Source organism: Athene noctua, chromosome 16 (genome assembly GCF_965140245.1).
Source record: "Athene noctua chromosome 16, bAthNoc1.hap1.1, whole genome shotgun sequence".
Taxonomy (NCBI): Eukaryota; Metazoa; Chordata; class Aves; order Strigiformes; family Strigidae; genus Athene; species Athene noctua.
In genome coordinates this window covers 12,849,400-12,864,678 of record NC_134052.1, presented here as the reverse complement: position 1 = coordinate 12,864,678, position 15,279 = coordinate 12,849,400, and the positions used below count along the sequence as shown (strand labels likewise).

The 15,279-nt window shown below is 37.8% G+C and overlaps 1 long non-coding RNA gene across 1 annotated transcript in view; it reads right to left on the bottom strand.

Moving 5' to 3' along the window:
* Window positions 1-1,374: 1,374 nt before the first annotated feature.
* Window positions 1,375-15,279, bottom strand: part of LOC141966985 (uncharacterized) — a 101,046-nt gene continuing 87,141 nt past the window's right edge. Inside the window, exon 3 of the long non-coding RNA XR_012634640.1 lies at window positions 1,375-3,683. This is a non-coding gene — a long non-coding RNA (uncharacterized LOC141966985). The remainder of the gene's footprint in view (window positions 3,684-15,279) is intronic.

Here is a 15,279-nt window from a genome sequence, read left to right as displayed (position 1 = left end):
GGTCTGTGAATGGAGAAAGGATGGGGAGCAAGGACGGAGCACTGAACTGTCACTCCCATTCCAGGATCCCACCTGGTCTACTGGTGCATTTCTCAGCTCATGGTGAAGCAAGTACTTTGTATTTAGACACCCATGTAGATGGTGTGTCTACAGCCAGGCCCAGACACAATCCAGGAATTGTCATTTTTTATCAGATCAGAGAACCTAAAACATTGCCTCCCACTGAAACCCAGTGAATATCTGCCTGTGTGAGTTGCTCTGCTGAGCAAAATCCCTTTAAAAAAAAAAAAGAAAAAAAAAAAGTGGAACTTCTGGGGAGAGAATGAGTGCCTTTTGTGGACTGTATTTGTGTGCAGGGTGCTGGTTTATTCACAGTATTCCCGGAGAAGTGATTTAAATCAAGAGTCAAAAGCTGAAAGGGTATCAAAGCTGTACAGGAACTGATTACTACTATAAATTTTGCTGAAACAAGCTGATGCTCTGCTGATTCTTTGGTCCTTTTCTGGTAAAAATATTCAGAAGACGCCAGTGTTAACTCACAACATTGACTTCTCTGTATTTTTCATTTTTGTTCCCTGAGATTATTTTTAGCTGCTGTGCATTAGCTCTGCTTCTGAAAAATATTGATAGGTAGAGGTTGCAGGTTCTTCTTGAAAATAACAAATGATTTATTGACAGAAACGCAATGATACAAATATATCCATAAAATTAATGTTCCCACCACCACTGTTTTTGAATGAAGTTAGAGACAGGTGCTAGAAACAGATGCGAATTTCTCAGGAGAGAAAGAAATATCACAGGTAAATCAGTTTTATACCAGAAAATCTGATAAAAATGAATATAACAGCTGAAAAATAAGTAAACTTTTAACAGAAGAAGGATCCCTTTTCATTTTTAGAGGAAATGGAAAGGCCCAATGTAACTGTCTGTGAGTTATAGCATATTTTCTGAGCCTCAAACTATAGCTAGATGCAAGCACCTAGTAAGAAACAGTAGCTGTCCAAAATGTCCTCTGGAGAGAGCAGCAGAAACACAAAATTAAAGTGTCACAAACAGGGTCAGCTGCGGGTCCATAAACAATGTTATTCTTCGGACATTTATTTCTTTTCCATGCACCACCAAAAATATCAGCTAACCAGGAATTTGCATAAAGCAACAATCTAACAGGTAAATGTTAGATGACCCTAGAAATTATTCTCCATTCATACTAAGCTTTTGACATATTAAAGTCATAAGCTATCCCAAACAAGGAAAAACATGGAAACTCAAAAAAAAAAATTCCTGAATCGAGTATCTAAATTAGTTTAAATTTTATTTTAAAACTTTTTAAATGTTTCATTTACATTTATTTAGACATCCATTTACATGTTTAAAAATAAATTACTAGTGGTCCAAAATTTCTCTGGAAAATTTTTGAATTTTATCAGTGGCTTCACCATCACATAGAGCAGATCCTCTGCAATCATCCTCAGATTTCCCCAAATTTATTTCATCATTAACGTCTTTCTTGTGACGCAGACAGCTACAATGTTTTCCAAGTGTTAGAATTCATTTCCCAAGGCCAGCACTGTGTTGTGTCATCAGTCCATCTTGCTTGTTTTTGTGCTTTTCCTGCTTCCTCCTTTAACAGGCTCTTTGATCAGAACAAATCCAACTGTAAGCAAAGTTTCTGAACTGTTGAAATCTTACTGTTATCTCTAAGCAGCTACTACAAATTCAGTAGCAGTGATCTCAGTTCTCCCCCAGAGTTTGAAATTGTTACTGATTTTCTGACATTAATATTCTTTATATTCTGTGGCCTGTAAATTTGGTTTCAGATCTTGCTGCATACAATTAACGCTGGTTTCTGACATCACTGTCTCTGCATATGTTAAGTTCAAGGAGTGACAGTGTTCAGTTTATGGCTTCTGGAGCTTTGTCCCGTGCCCAGCCTGGGTCAGACACTGCTCCCACTACCCCCAGATTAAACACAGCACTGTCCCAAAACGATAGTCCCACCCATCCAGCTGCCCTGCACGGGGAGATCAACCTAAAATTCTTTCCCTCATGGTGGATCCACCTTGTTCCTGGCTGGACCTGTAAGAAGTTTCAAAATTTTATGAACCTCTTCATCTAGGAGACACAAATCGCACACCAGTGCATTAGACCGTGAAGACTTCCAGGAATATTTTCTCTTTGGTAATTGCTTGAAAAAAACAAATGCCACTACTTATATTTAAAGAACAATCAAGGGAAAATTCTGGAAACGTGGTTTTGTAGAGACTAATATTACTTCTCAGTCTTTGCCTCATTCCCTAAAAACTTGTTTAAATATTAGACATAATTCCTACAGTGGTAGAAAAGGATAAGGAACTTGAAAGCTCCAGTTTAAATTTGCAAGAAGCTTTTTGCTAAGAAAAATAGGGATAATAGATTTGGAATATAAATGAAGCACTGGGTAGGTTTTTCCCACTGTAGAATGTGTACATCTTGTATGTATATTAATCTGCAAACTACAGAGCAAATATTGATTAAGATTTGAAATAAAATATAAAAAGTCATTTATGCCAGGGATCATAAACAACGTAATACCCTTTCATCTCTCAGAGTTTATGAAGAATGGAGACAATAGCATTCCCTCACAGAAACTATAAAGTGAAAAAGTAGAATCAATATCATAAGAGGAACTTCTAGATGCACATATTTAGATGAATTCCTAGCACTGTAAAAGGGAAATGTTTCTGTTGAGCTTACTGCATAGAGCTTTAAATTGCTGTATACTATCATGCAGTATAGACTATATTAATTATCCAGTTTAGACATTTATATGGTCATCAGACAAGCGGGAAACTGGAGAGAAATCCCTAATTAAGACTTTGGAGTTTGATAAGAGGCTGTTACTGCATGGTGATAAAATATTATTTTTGTCTTATCTTATGAATGTGTCAGGGCAGATGATGTTAAATGCTACCTACATGCATAATCAGATGACATATCTCTGGCAAGGCCCAGAGATAACAGTCTGCAAATGTACATTTATTATTTTACAGTTCAGAGTGTTAAAAGGAGAACAAAACTTGTAGGTCCAGAACTACAGCAAATCCGCTTCAGCTGTGTCTGGTGTGTGACACCACTGGTATTTTCCTTGGGACTTGGGGACAGAGTGTTTGGTCTGCGATGACACTGACAGCAGCTGGAAGCCTGCTCCTGTTCACAGCACCTGGAACCATTCTGTTGGCTCTGTATTGCTGAACTCTCCAGGCATTCGCTTGCAGCTTCCTGACATGTTTTTTATGCAATAAACCATTGGTAGGTGGATTAAAGCCATCAGAAATTCAATTATACAAAAGGAATCCCTATCTGATTGCTCAGGTTAACCTTCATTACCTTTACAAAGAGAGGAGAACAGGGCAGGGAACCAGCCATTCAGCTTCCAAAGCTCCACTTTTCATTTCATTCAGGTTACAATCCACATTTCTTGGCATTATGAGTTTGTTGTGAATGCTGAATATGTAGTGAAAAAATACCAGCTCTGAAGATCTTTTTTTTTTCTTGACAAGCTTTCGGGGAAAAGTCAGAGCTGCTCTATTTTTTGCACGCCACCTTCCCATCCTTCTTCTCAACTGCAGGATTGACTTGAATGACGGTGTTAAGGGTCTATTTCCTCGTTAGATGCTTTGACCTCTCATGGAGGATGGCCAGCTCTGCCACCAAAGCAGAAGAAAGTAAATTCAGGGAACAAAACATACATGACAGTTGTTTTTTATTTTATCCTCTTGGCATGATCCAACACTGGTGATATCAATGGCAAAACTCCTGCTATATCTTCCAGTATTGGAGCTTAGCCATTACTGGAGAAGGAAATGTTTACAATTATATATATATATTTATATAAATACATACATATATATATATAAAAAATATATGTAACACTTATACATTTATACACACACTACATTTAATAGTTTAACACTTGGGATTATTCAAAGCCCACATTGTAAATCTTCCACGACCTTCTACCTGGATAATATCTTTTTCATTTTCTGTTATTTACAAGTATGCATAATACAAACTGACAAGTGCTATAGCTGAGGAAAAGAGCTGAGAAACAAGGACCAAAGGTCCTCGCTAAGTAGCAGGATGAAAGATGGCTTAGTGTAATTTTGCAGGAGGAATTCCGTTTCACAGACTTCCACACGTGGAAATGTGGATATTAATGGGGGTTTTGCAGCCAGCAAACTCAATAGCAGTCCCATTCAATTAAAAGTACATAAAGTATTAATGTCTTGTACTCTGGTTTATTTTTAAGGGGCTGTAGAGACTGTCTCAATCACAGGGAAAAAGCCCATTGAGTCACTCCTCTGCTCAAATGCCATATTTGTAGGTGTCATCCATTAGCAAACAGCACTTCATTAACATGCAAAATGTTTCTACATATTTCCCAAAACACTGATTAGGTTCAAGCAGGAGATTTAGGAGACTTGAGTTTAACCAGCCACTGTATCACAGAAGCCCAGAGAAACCTCAGATCCATCCTCTCAGCTCAGTAGTTTGCTTCTTCACGTGCAGACAGGGGTTGTAGCGCTGCGAGGTGGCGTCGGGATAAATCCGTTGGATTCTGAAGGACCAGAGGTTGCTGTGATGAGGAAGAATGAGGCCTGGAGGTACTGATGTGTACCAGGTATGCAGCTGTGTACCAGGTATGCAGCTCTGTACCCTGAGCGCTTGGTAAAAAGGGATGATTAATCGGAAGCATAACAGAAGAATTAACTGTTCAAAAGATAATACATACCCGGCTGTGGTATAAGACATCAACTTTCCCAGTGTGGTGGCCCAAGCCAAGACCTGGCCACAACCACTGATACGTATCTGATTTCCAGGTTGGGAGGAAAAGATAAAAACCAACCACTCGTGAGAACTTTATAACCCCTCTGCAGCTTGTTTAACCTGATCACTCCATGTCTGCATACATAGGTGACAGAATGAACATGACCCAACGAAGCCCGTGTGGGTTTGATTAATGGAGTGCCCCAATGTAAAATGGTCATGCTGAAAATCTGAAGAGAAATGCAAACTTTTAATAACATTTTCAAATTATTTAATCATACAATCAGGCCTGACCTTGTTCGATATGAAACTTCATTACAGCCTAGAATGTTAATATAGAGTTTCAAATGCACCATAAATTACTGGTTTCTTCAGTGATGCATGGGCCTGTCCTGCTGTGGCCAACTGCAATTTTAATATTTTCTTAAGAAATGAAAAAATGAAGAATTAGCAAATAATGGCATGGTCCTGAAATTACTATTCTAGGGATAACAGTTTATTAATCGGCTAAAAAGGATAAAGACATTACTCACTTTCCACAGATAAATGATGCAGCCAGTCCTCTTTTTTTTTTTTTTTTTTTTTTGTGGAAATAAACCCTAAATGCTTATTTTTGAATAGATCTATTAATAACCAATTCATCTGACCTACCATTCTGCAACATGACAGGTCTGACAGTCGATGGAGGAATTACGACATGCAACTGGCAATTTTACCATCAGAAGCATTATTTTGTATACAGCTAGTACCTTGTAACAACTTAAAAATGGTATTCACTGTTTGAAAAGGGTAAAATAAAAACACCTGCAATATTGACTGACAGAGATCCTTATTTGGAGCTTATATTTAACAACAAAAGAGGAAAAAAGTGTGGGCTATATAAATGGGTAGAGGAATCCGGGAAGCTGAGAGGCCACTGTACTTTTAGTTTAACAATGCATTTTGTAAATGATCTGCGGTAGCCACACAAATTTTGGAATTAAGAACCGAGTATTTGTAGAAGTTTCGTGTCTTCAGGTGTCTCCAGTCCAGTCATCCAATTCAGTAGTGCAGTTTAACGGATCCATTGATTTCAACATGGTGGGATTGAAATACAAATTTCTTTGCTTAATCGTTTATCAAAACATCATGAAAACCTGCACAGCAGTTTTGCTGTGGATGAAACACTGGCCTCGGAAACGTTTCAGTTCATGTATTAACAAGCCTGTCTTCACTGGGGTCTGAAGGTCTGTCTTGTGCATTGTACACCAGAGATGAACTGTTTGCTATCAGCACTGAATAATAACAGGATAGTCCTGGAAATAAAGCTAATAAAACATTCTGCAGCAATTAAAAAAAAAAAAAAAATTAGCATGTTGTCATATAATTTTCATAGAAGGAAGAGCATGAAAATGTGAAGATTCGAGCAGGTTGAATACTCAATTAATAAACACTTCAAGATAAGTTCAATTATCATTATGGCCAGCCCAAAGAAGCTTTCTCACTTTCCCTTTATTTTTCCCCTAGATCCCTCTGCTTGTAACCTCTTCTCCAGTCTTTTGAATCTGTACCAGAGTAATTCCAAAAGCATTTAATGCAAATAAAATACACACAAAACAGTTCAGCTTTTTTTCTAGGATAGCTATCCAAAGCTTTGCTTGCCAAAAGGCAAAGAACTGAGCAATATTGTGTAGAAGTCTATAATTTGCTCCATAATAATCTCAGTTTGCTTTATTTTTTTCTTTCTTCTGGCCATGAGACTTGTCAGGAGTTTTCATGGGCAACCCATTGCCCAGAACTAATTGCCTGGAAATCACAGTAAAGGAAGAATTTCATTGTTTTCAGCCATAATATTAAACAACTATTTAGCAAAGGACACGAATAATGCAGGATAATTATTAATTGAAGAAAACATTCAGAACACATGAAACATGGTGAAACAAACTATTAGTCCCAATTATGCCACTTCTGTGACCATTGTTAGGCTCTCTTTAATGAACTTACATTTGAAAGCTCAATTTTACATTGGGCAATGGTTCAAAACCCAGAGACACATCAGTCCCAAGCACTAACTCACAGAAAAGTGCTAGACTGTAACTGACTGACAGCACTTCCCACTGCAATCTGGGTTTATCTTAAAGAGCTTCTCTTCAGCTCTGCTTCAAATCAAACTTCATTTAACTAAGGAAATCTTAGCAAGGTCACAATGCAAGATAGTCTGCCTGCAGACACCAGCCATCCTTTAGTCTACTGTACAATCACCCCTGTGAGATTTTAAGAACAAAAATGCCGGATACCTTCTGTAGCAACAACCTTATCAGACAGAATTGCCACAAAATCCAAAATGTTGAATTTGAAACTAGTAAGCCACGCCACAGACTGTTTGTGAAGACTACTCCTTGAAAATGTGACTACGAACTGCATTTATCTTAGTGCAAAAATGTAAGTGGAAGAACTAATATAACCAGAAATACAGCTGGACAGTGCTCTGTGTCAATTAGAGCTGAGAATTAAAGCTACAGAGAGAAAAAAAATGTGTTTTGGTGAGAAAGTCATCTCTAGAGTTACAATTAAGAATAAATTGATTGCCTCTGCTTAACATCTGTTTTATATTTATTCATTCTGATAAAAAATTATATTCCAGATCCAAAGCTTCAGCTTCCAAAGTAGCAGAATAGATGTTAATTAAATATTTGATATAAAGTCTTTTAAAAACCCACTAAAATTATTCAGTTTACTTAAAATAGGACGCAGCAAAATACAAAGGGTGGTATCAGATTCCATAATGAAGTCGTTCAGTTCCCTTGAACTCTTTGCATTTAATATGAAATATAAAGGACTAACTTTTATATTTGTTTCCCTCTGGTATAAACAGACTGTGTAATGAGCTGCTGTGTGATACGAACTGAATGTCACTCAGAAGGCGGCACATTCACAGCTCACTGGTGGCTTTACCTCTCTTAATCTTCACCTTATATCTGAGATGTTCTTTCCCTTTTTCATGGGTGCTCATTATGTATCTGTTACTTGTTCACTTTGCTGGGTCCGAATAAGTATGGACTTCTCGATATGACATAATCTACCAAGAATTACTAGAGAAGTGAATGTTACTTGTTGAAAAGCCTCATGCTCCTGAACAGCTTGTCAGTCTGCTTTCTCCTCAGAGGTCTGTTTCCCCATTAGTGCACATTTCCCCAGTTGAAGATTTAAGGATTTTTTCCCACTGTCACAATAAAAAAGAGGAAAAGGAAGCAGGTGGTGTCATTTCTAAAGTCCAAGTGTTTTTAATGATCATTCTCCATTTCTTCAAGTGCAGAAATTTCAATTCTGATTAAAATGAAAAAATGACAAGCCATTTACAGACAGAGCTCCTTTCTCCAAACGTTCTGCTCTGAATACACAATATGTTTTCCTATATAATGCATGCACCATATTTCAATATTAATTATATGCAGGTCTCTTTTGGGTCATATGCTAATTATATCTATTTAGAATTTATCATGCTACTTCCAATAATGTGCTGTCATTGTGTCCTGTTGTTTTTCCTTGCCTGAGGCAGAAGGAAGCTACAATAAACCTGAAAATATTGGCAAGAAACTTTAATTTTAAAACATATGGGGAAAAGCTGCACTAAGGGCCCTGTCCAATGCTCATTGAAATCAACAGAAATCATTAGATTAACCTCAAGGGAAAATGGTTTGAACCTGTTAAATGTCTACAGTTCTATATGACAAGCTATGTGCATCTCTCATGATATAATGAAATGGTTATGCTATATCCACCTCTAAATAATCAAGGAAGCTCCCAGCATCATGCCAGAGAGGATACACGAAGAGGAATTTGAGCTTTTCTGATTCTGAGACTGTTATACTGGTACTAAATAGCCACAAGATAAAGAAGAGTCCAACCTGTTCCCAACCATCTCAAATTTAACTGTTTCCTATGTTAACGTAGAGCATTTTGTGATCACTGGATCTCTGTGTCAGGCAATAACAGTGGGGGGGTTTGGATTCCGATATGTCACATTTTAAAATTTTTGCTGTATTACACGCACTAAAAGATATCAGCACATTTGCCAAACTTACTGACTGTGTTTAATTTCCTTCTATAATGACTGGTATGTCAGTCTGCATTTACCAACCCATAGTATCTTGTCTGTATGAGGAATACTTAAAGTTTTCTTCACAAGTCACAACCAAAGTTAAATGGTGCTCCCTTCATGCCACAAGATTATGAACCCAGAGCCAATTTTTCAGCAGAGAACCTCACTACATACATACAATTATTAATGCTGAAGATTTGCATCTGCTTTCAAGAAATAGGTGCCTGTGGGACTAAACACAGATAATGCACAGAAAAAATGCAGGCCCTGAAGATAAGCATCTTGGACAAAATTATACCACTCAGCTTTCCTAGCCTTCTAAATTGCTAGTGCTACATTACTAGTCAGCAATGACACAAATCAGAGTCCGTGACTTAAGTCCAACACGCAGGAGACTACCTCATCCAAATTTCCATGCAGCCTTTTAACTCACCTACTGCTACTGTCAGGCCCTTTACCTTCTGTCCCTTTCTGGCTCACGGACACATCAGGACTATTTGAAACACACCACTCCTCTGATTCCTTCGGTGCTGCCTGTGAGTAGCCTGACTCCTAGAAATAAAGCTCACAAGGTACAAACATGAAATGGCATTTACATGTCTGTATCTCGCTGCAATATTTTTTTTAATCTATGATGAAATGTTTTCAGAATAACAAGAAAAACGTTAACATTTAGCCCACTAACTGTATTCTTTTGCTGATAGGTCTCAGCAGAGAGCAAACTGATATTCAGGTACAGAAAATGAATTATCTGAAGCCAAATGTAATTTTATTTTGGTGGGCCAGCAATCAATAGAGCAAATGCACAGTCATTTCAGTAATTGCCACAGCTTCATGACAAATACTGACTAGAAACTCACAGCTAGGTAATCTCAGCATCCTGTATTACAAAGCTGCTCAGGACAAGAGGCAGTATGTATCTTTAATGTATGTTAGCTGAAATGTTCAGACACATGCAAATTAACCAAGCATGTATCCAATTATTTTTTTTTTAAATATCCAAGGTCATAAGTCAGATTGTCTCGTCTTGTGTAAAAACCTTGTAGTGGAAAAAGAAGCTTAAGTCTGAGAATTTCACTTGACTTGACTACATAAAAGGTAGCAGTGCCCATTAAGTTGGTAAAACCACATATAAGAACCTGAAGACACTTCTCCCAAGATCTAAAGGCACAAGACCACCTTCTCACAGGGAGCTTATTGCCTCCATTCCTGCGAGACATCATCGTTGTAGGATCCCTACTGCAATTAGCTCTGCCTCATGAAACTGCAGTAGCAGCAGTAAATCCTGCTTTGATAAGTGCTGCGCAGAGGAGGGCTCCCCTCTGGGGTCTGTTTGCTTCCTTCATACCTCCTGGTCTCTTGCTTAGCCCAGAGGAGTTTGTTCAGCACAAAACACTGGGAGATTAGATGTAGTGTTCCTGCCCACAAATGAAGGGAGAGGTGTTGTCACTACAATAATGATCTAGAATCAGACTGCCAAATCCCTCAGTCCATAACTGATCTTCCAAAGATTAGATGGTCCAGGCTGTATTGTTTGGGAGCAGCTCAGGGCGATCAAAGGTGCTGTATATACATTTGCTATTGTCTGACAAGATCAGGAAGAATTCAGACTCAGAAATGATGCAGAAGATACGAAATGCCGGCAAGATGCTTCACAATTCCAAAAGCTGCATCCCTAATATGAAAAATGTGGCTATTTTGATAAGAAATGATCATGAGTTTTAACTACCGTTCACCATAGAGTTCTGAACCCTTTTGGAAGACTGAACACTGCCCTACTTGGGGAGATTCATGGCATTTTTAGGGCCTTTTGAAGTTCATGTAAAACCTGATATTAGTTGATTTTTAAAATGCCTTTTAGGAAACAAAGGGCAGTGCAATCACCAGTGGTGAGGAGGATTACAGAGGAAAAAAGGAAAAAACACATTTTTCAAAGGTATATGATTTAGTAATCGACTTTCTCCTAATTTGCCACAGGAGGTAAAATCCTGTAGTACTTAGATATTACTTGATTTTTTACCAACGGCCATTTGAGTCTGAGTTTTCAGTTATGCAGATCAGACACCTGAGGAAACCAAGAATGTCTTAATTTCCCTTTTTGTTCTGAAACAAGAAATATTCTTTATAGCATCTAAGGGAACATCCAAAGTATAAGAGAGACTTTAGATATCATTTTTCCTTCGAAGGAAAGCTATTATTTTATATAAAGGCAAAAAAAACCAAAACAAAACCATTTGAAGAGTGTTCAATCAAAACAAACTTAGCCTTGAGTGTTTTGGGAGAATAGAAATTTCTTCTGCCAGAAATCCTTCCTAAAGGTAATGCCAACTTTAAGCATCCTTTTTTCAAATGTAACAGAAAGAAAAAAGTAAGGCCTTTACTTGTAGTATAATTAGCAAAGCTTCCAAGAAGAAAGGGAATAAAATATTATACACATGTTTTTGCAGGATATGAAATGGAAAGGAAAAAAAAAAATTCTGGTTGAAACAAACCCCAGCAAAGTCATAATTGTACATTAAAGAAACATTGTCGTGTACCTGTCTGTACAGGAACACGACTGCAGTTGGTCAGACGCAAAGAAAGACACACAGTTCATTAATTTGAAATGAGAGCGAGGATGCCTACAAAAGCACAAAGATATCTTCAAGCAGCGAGCGACTGATGGCAACCTTTGGAAATTGTTTTCAAACCTCCCACTGCGAACACGTAAGTTCAGAGTTACAGACGATTCCTAACGCCTAAACCAGGAGTATTGTTAGCTTGGTTCAAAGTGTCAGTGTGGAAATGCAGCCAGTATGCTTGTTTTTCTTTCTTGTTCACAGTTGTCTCAATCTGGAACAAAGTTATTTTAGTTGGCAGAGACTACACCCAAAATATTCATGGTAAAACCTTCCTTTAGACCAATCTTACAGCAGAGTATCTTTATTGAACTAGATTCTCTTCTGTATCCAGGTTATGCTGCACTCAGCAACAAAAGGGAACCTTTGGAATCTCTCCAGTTGGTGTCCTTGCCTAGCCCCAAGCTAATGCTGTATTTCAGTACGAGCATGGTGGTTTCACCTGTGCCGTCCTTTTTAACACTTGCCTGATCTTCCTGCTCTTAATGCTGATGGATCTTCAGTACTACAGGCCGTGGGAAGGAGAGCTTGCAAGCTGGCTAGGCTGGGTCCGTGCTTGTAAGGGTTGGCACCCCATTTGAGATAATCCCTAAGGACAGTTTATGCCTCTTCTGTCATATCTGACCACAGAAGAGGCAGCAGATTTGTCTCGCTAACTAATGACTGAGTCCAGAATAAAATCTCAAGCTTCCTCTGCCCACAAGCAGTGTAAGACCGGGCATGGTTGTGCAAGGCAGCCAGGTACTCACACTCCCAGCTTTCACATTTACTTATTCTGGATGCATACACAAAATGGAGAACAAAATGCACCAAGTGTCCAAGCAGATGCATGCCTGCAACTCTGCAGATTTGCATATGTGGCTGCAATAGCTGTGTATACAACTGAAACACAGCTCTGTTCTGCAAAATGCTAGCTTTACACATGGTTTTCCTAGCTCACTCTTAACTGAGATTCTTCATTTTACACTGTGAGCACACACTGCATTTGTTCTCTTTAATTAAACAGCATAACTAAAATTTATATTGCAAATATAATAATCTGACTGTTCTTTCCTGAAATGGTTGTTCTGTGTACAAAGGAATTTTATATTAAAAAAAAAAAAAAAGTCCAGTCTATTGTGTTTAGCCACATGTAGCCACCTTAACTTTAAAAAAAAGAACAGATAATGACTGATTAGCACTTATGTTTCCAAAGTTTTTGTGATCTTCCATTTTTCTGCTCCTATGCCACTGAGTTTGAACTGCTTCCCTACAAGCCTGTGCACAGCAAAGTATGAGTAAACATTTTCAGAATACATCTCTCACGCTGAGGATCCACAGTTGATTTTGATATAAAATGTTATTAACTTTAGCTCCTAGTACAAAAGGTCTTGATCAATAATTGTTTCTACCTGTCTATCTTATTTCTGTGTATCTTCTAAGACACTTCTGGGTTGCTGCCAATACATTTTGGTTTGTAAGCACATAACAGTGTATCATACACCTCAAATCTGTGTGAGTTTATCTTATCTTTTCATTAGGTAGAAGATGGGGGTTTTTTTATCTACATAGATTAGATTAGTTTAAGGTCACCCTGAGAAAAGAAAAGGGAAAAAAAACCAAAACAAAACAAAACAAAAAGAAAACACAAGAAGAAAAAATAAAATTATAGTGAAAAAAAAAAAGAAAAAAGGATAAAGGGAAAAAGAAAAAAATAAAACAAAATTATAGAAAAATGGAATCCCATATATTCTAAAATAAGTCATCCTATCATCACAACTAGCCTCCTCTTCAAATCATTCTTACCAATATTTAAAGTCTAGAAATGCAAGAACCAAAACTAGACAACCTTAAAGGGGATCCTCTGGACACCAGCCTATATACTATCTTGTGACTATTCTTCAAAAATACATTGCCACCATTCAGCCATAACATTCAAAAGGTCAAGCAGTATGGCCAGATGATCCTAAATATCTCATTCAGTGTTTAATTCTTGAAGAAGCAAAATCACTGCGTGGTTTTTTTTTTCCTTTATTCCCGTTACTGACCACAGTGGAAATACCATCAGGTGTGAAAACAACACAGAAACACAGAAGCTGATAGTTTCTGATCTTTTATCTTAGAGTGGGCTGCTTGTTAAGATTTTGTAAGGTGATTCATAAGTATACCGAAATAACTAAAGGGGAAGAAAAAAATCACTTATTCTGTCATCAGCTCAGTTAATATTAAACCTGAAGGCAAGAAGTATCACCTTAAGGGTGACAATAAGTAAGGTGACTGCAGTGAATTCCCCGATGACACCACACTATCAATGGGGATATTTAACATGCCATTGGTAGTACAGTCCTGAAAGCACTCAGGGGGCTCTGGATCAGATCGGATTAGGAGGGAAGTGGCTACCAATACACTAAGAAGGCCAAGGGTGTAAGTGGGAAGCGTGGAGACAGTCCTCGGAGATTGTAAAATCAACAACAGTTACTTTCAGTAATGAATAAGCTTTCTGGTGTCTTGGCAGTCATCAGTGGCTCTGTATCTCATCCATTCATTCACCTCAAACTTACAAATGAATCTTCCTTGCTGCATTCCTTTACTTGTTAAAAATCCTGAACTCAATATGTTTTTATCACCCATGGTGGATTACCTTAGTGACAGTGCACCACAGGGTGCATATTTACTGAGAGCCAGTATAAGAAAAATATAACTTTCTGCAAGACTACTGGGAATATATTTTAAAACAACTCTCCTTTGGTAGTGGAGAAGGGGCTGTGAGCAAGCTGTCCACAGGCAAAGAAAGCAGGAGCCACTCTGTCACCTGCACCCCTTTAGACTTTTATCTTAAAAGGACTGAGCAGGAACTCCAAAACCAGAATGAATTGTACACAACAGATAAAACATTTTTAAACTCATAAAATCTATTTCCTGCTACATGATGCTTTTGCCATAGATACTTTATATCTAATTTCTGGGTGAATTATATTCTCCTAGTGATCTGCATTCAGCACATTAGTAAAACATTAAAAATTCTTCAGGGTAAAATGAAAATCAAAGGCGTTTTTGAATGTTTGGAAATTAGTAGAGAAAAAGAGGAAGTGGTGAAGAAGAAAAAGCAGCATGCCTGGAGGCAGCAGGAAAGGTAACTCTTCTTTATTCTGGTTGATAGGGGAACACTCAATTTCAGTGTTCATTCTACTCATTTAATGTTCGAGGCAACTTTCTGAGACAAAACATGAGTCTTTGAACTCTTCATTGTTGAGAGTTAGTCTCTACCTCAACAGAAAGGGCAAAGAGCTTCCTCATAAAAATGTTGCTACCAAGACACAAATATCATCAGTTGGCTAATTGGATGGGAGAGGTTAAGGGAGCAGGGCTCACACAGAAATGCTGCTGCATAGCAAGAACTGGTGCTTCTTGTGTGCGGTGCCTTAACCACAGATTAGACCACGTTTGTTCAAGGAGATGAAATCCACTTCTCTAGCAGGAGTCATTCAAGTCCTGTATGAATCTTCAACCTGTAACCTCTAACTCCAGCTTCAATGGATTTAATTGGAACACAGCCCTAAAAAAAATCATCTAGCATTGATACGGTTTTAAGACCATATATTTAAGACCATTATGTTTAACACATTATATTTAAAAGAAGTTCTGCAAAGTACATGGTTTATATTAGATTCTCTCTTTCTCATGATCTACATTGTTTCACAAGATCTGCACTAAAGATGGAATTTTGGAGGCAGAGCGAGTGGGAGGCTGTGAATAGTTTATTCAAAAAAAGTTAATTAGAACTGAAATTATTCA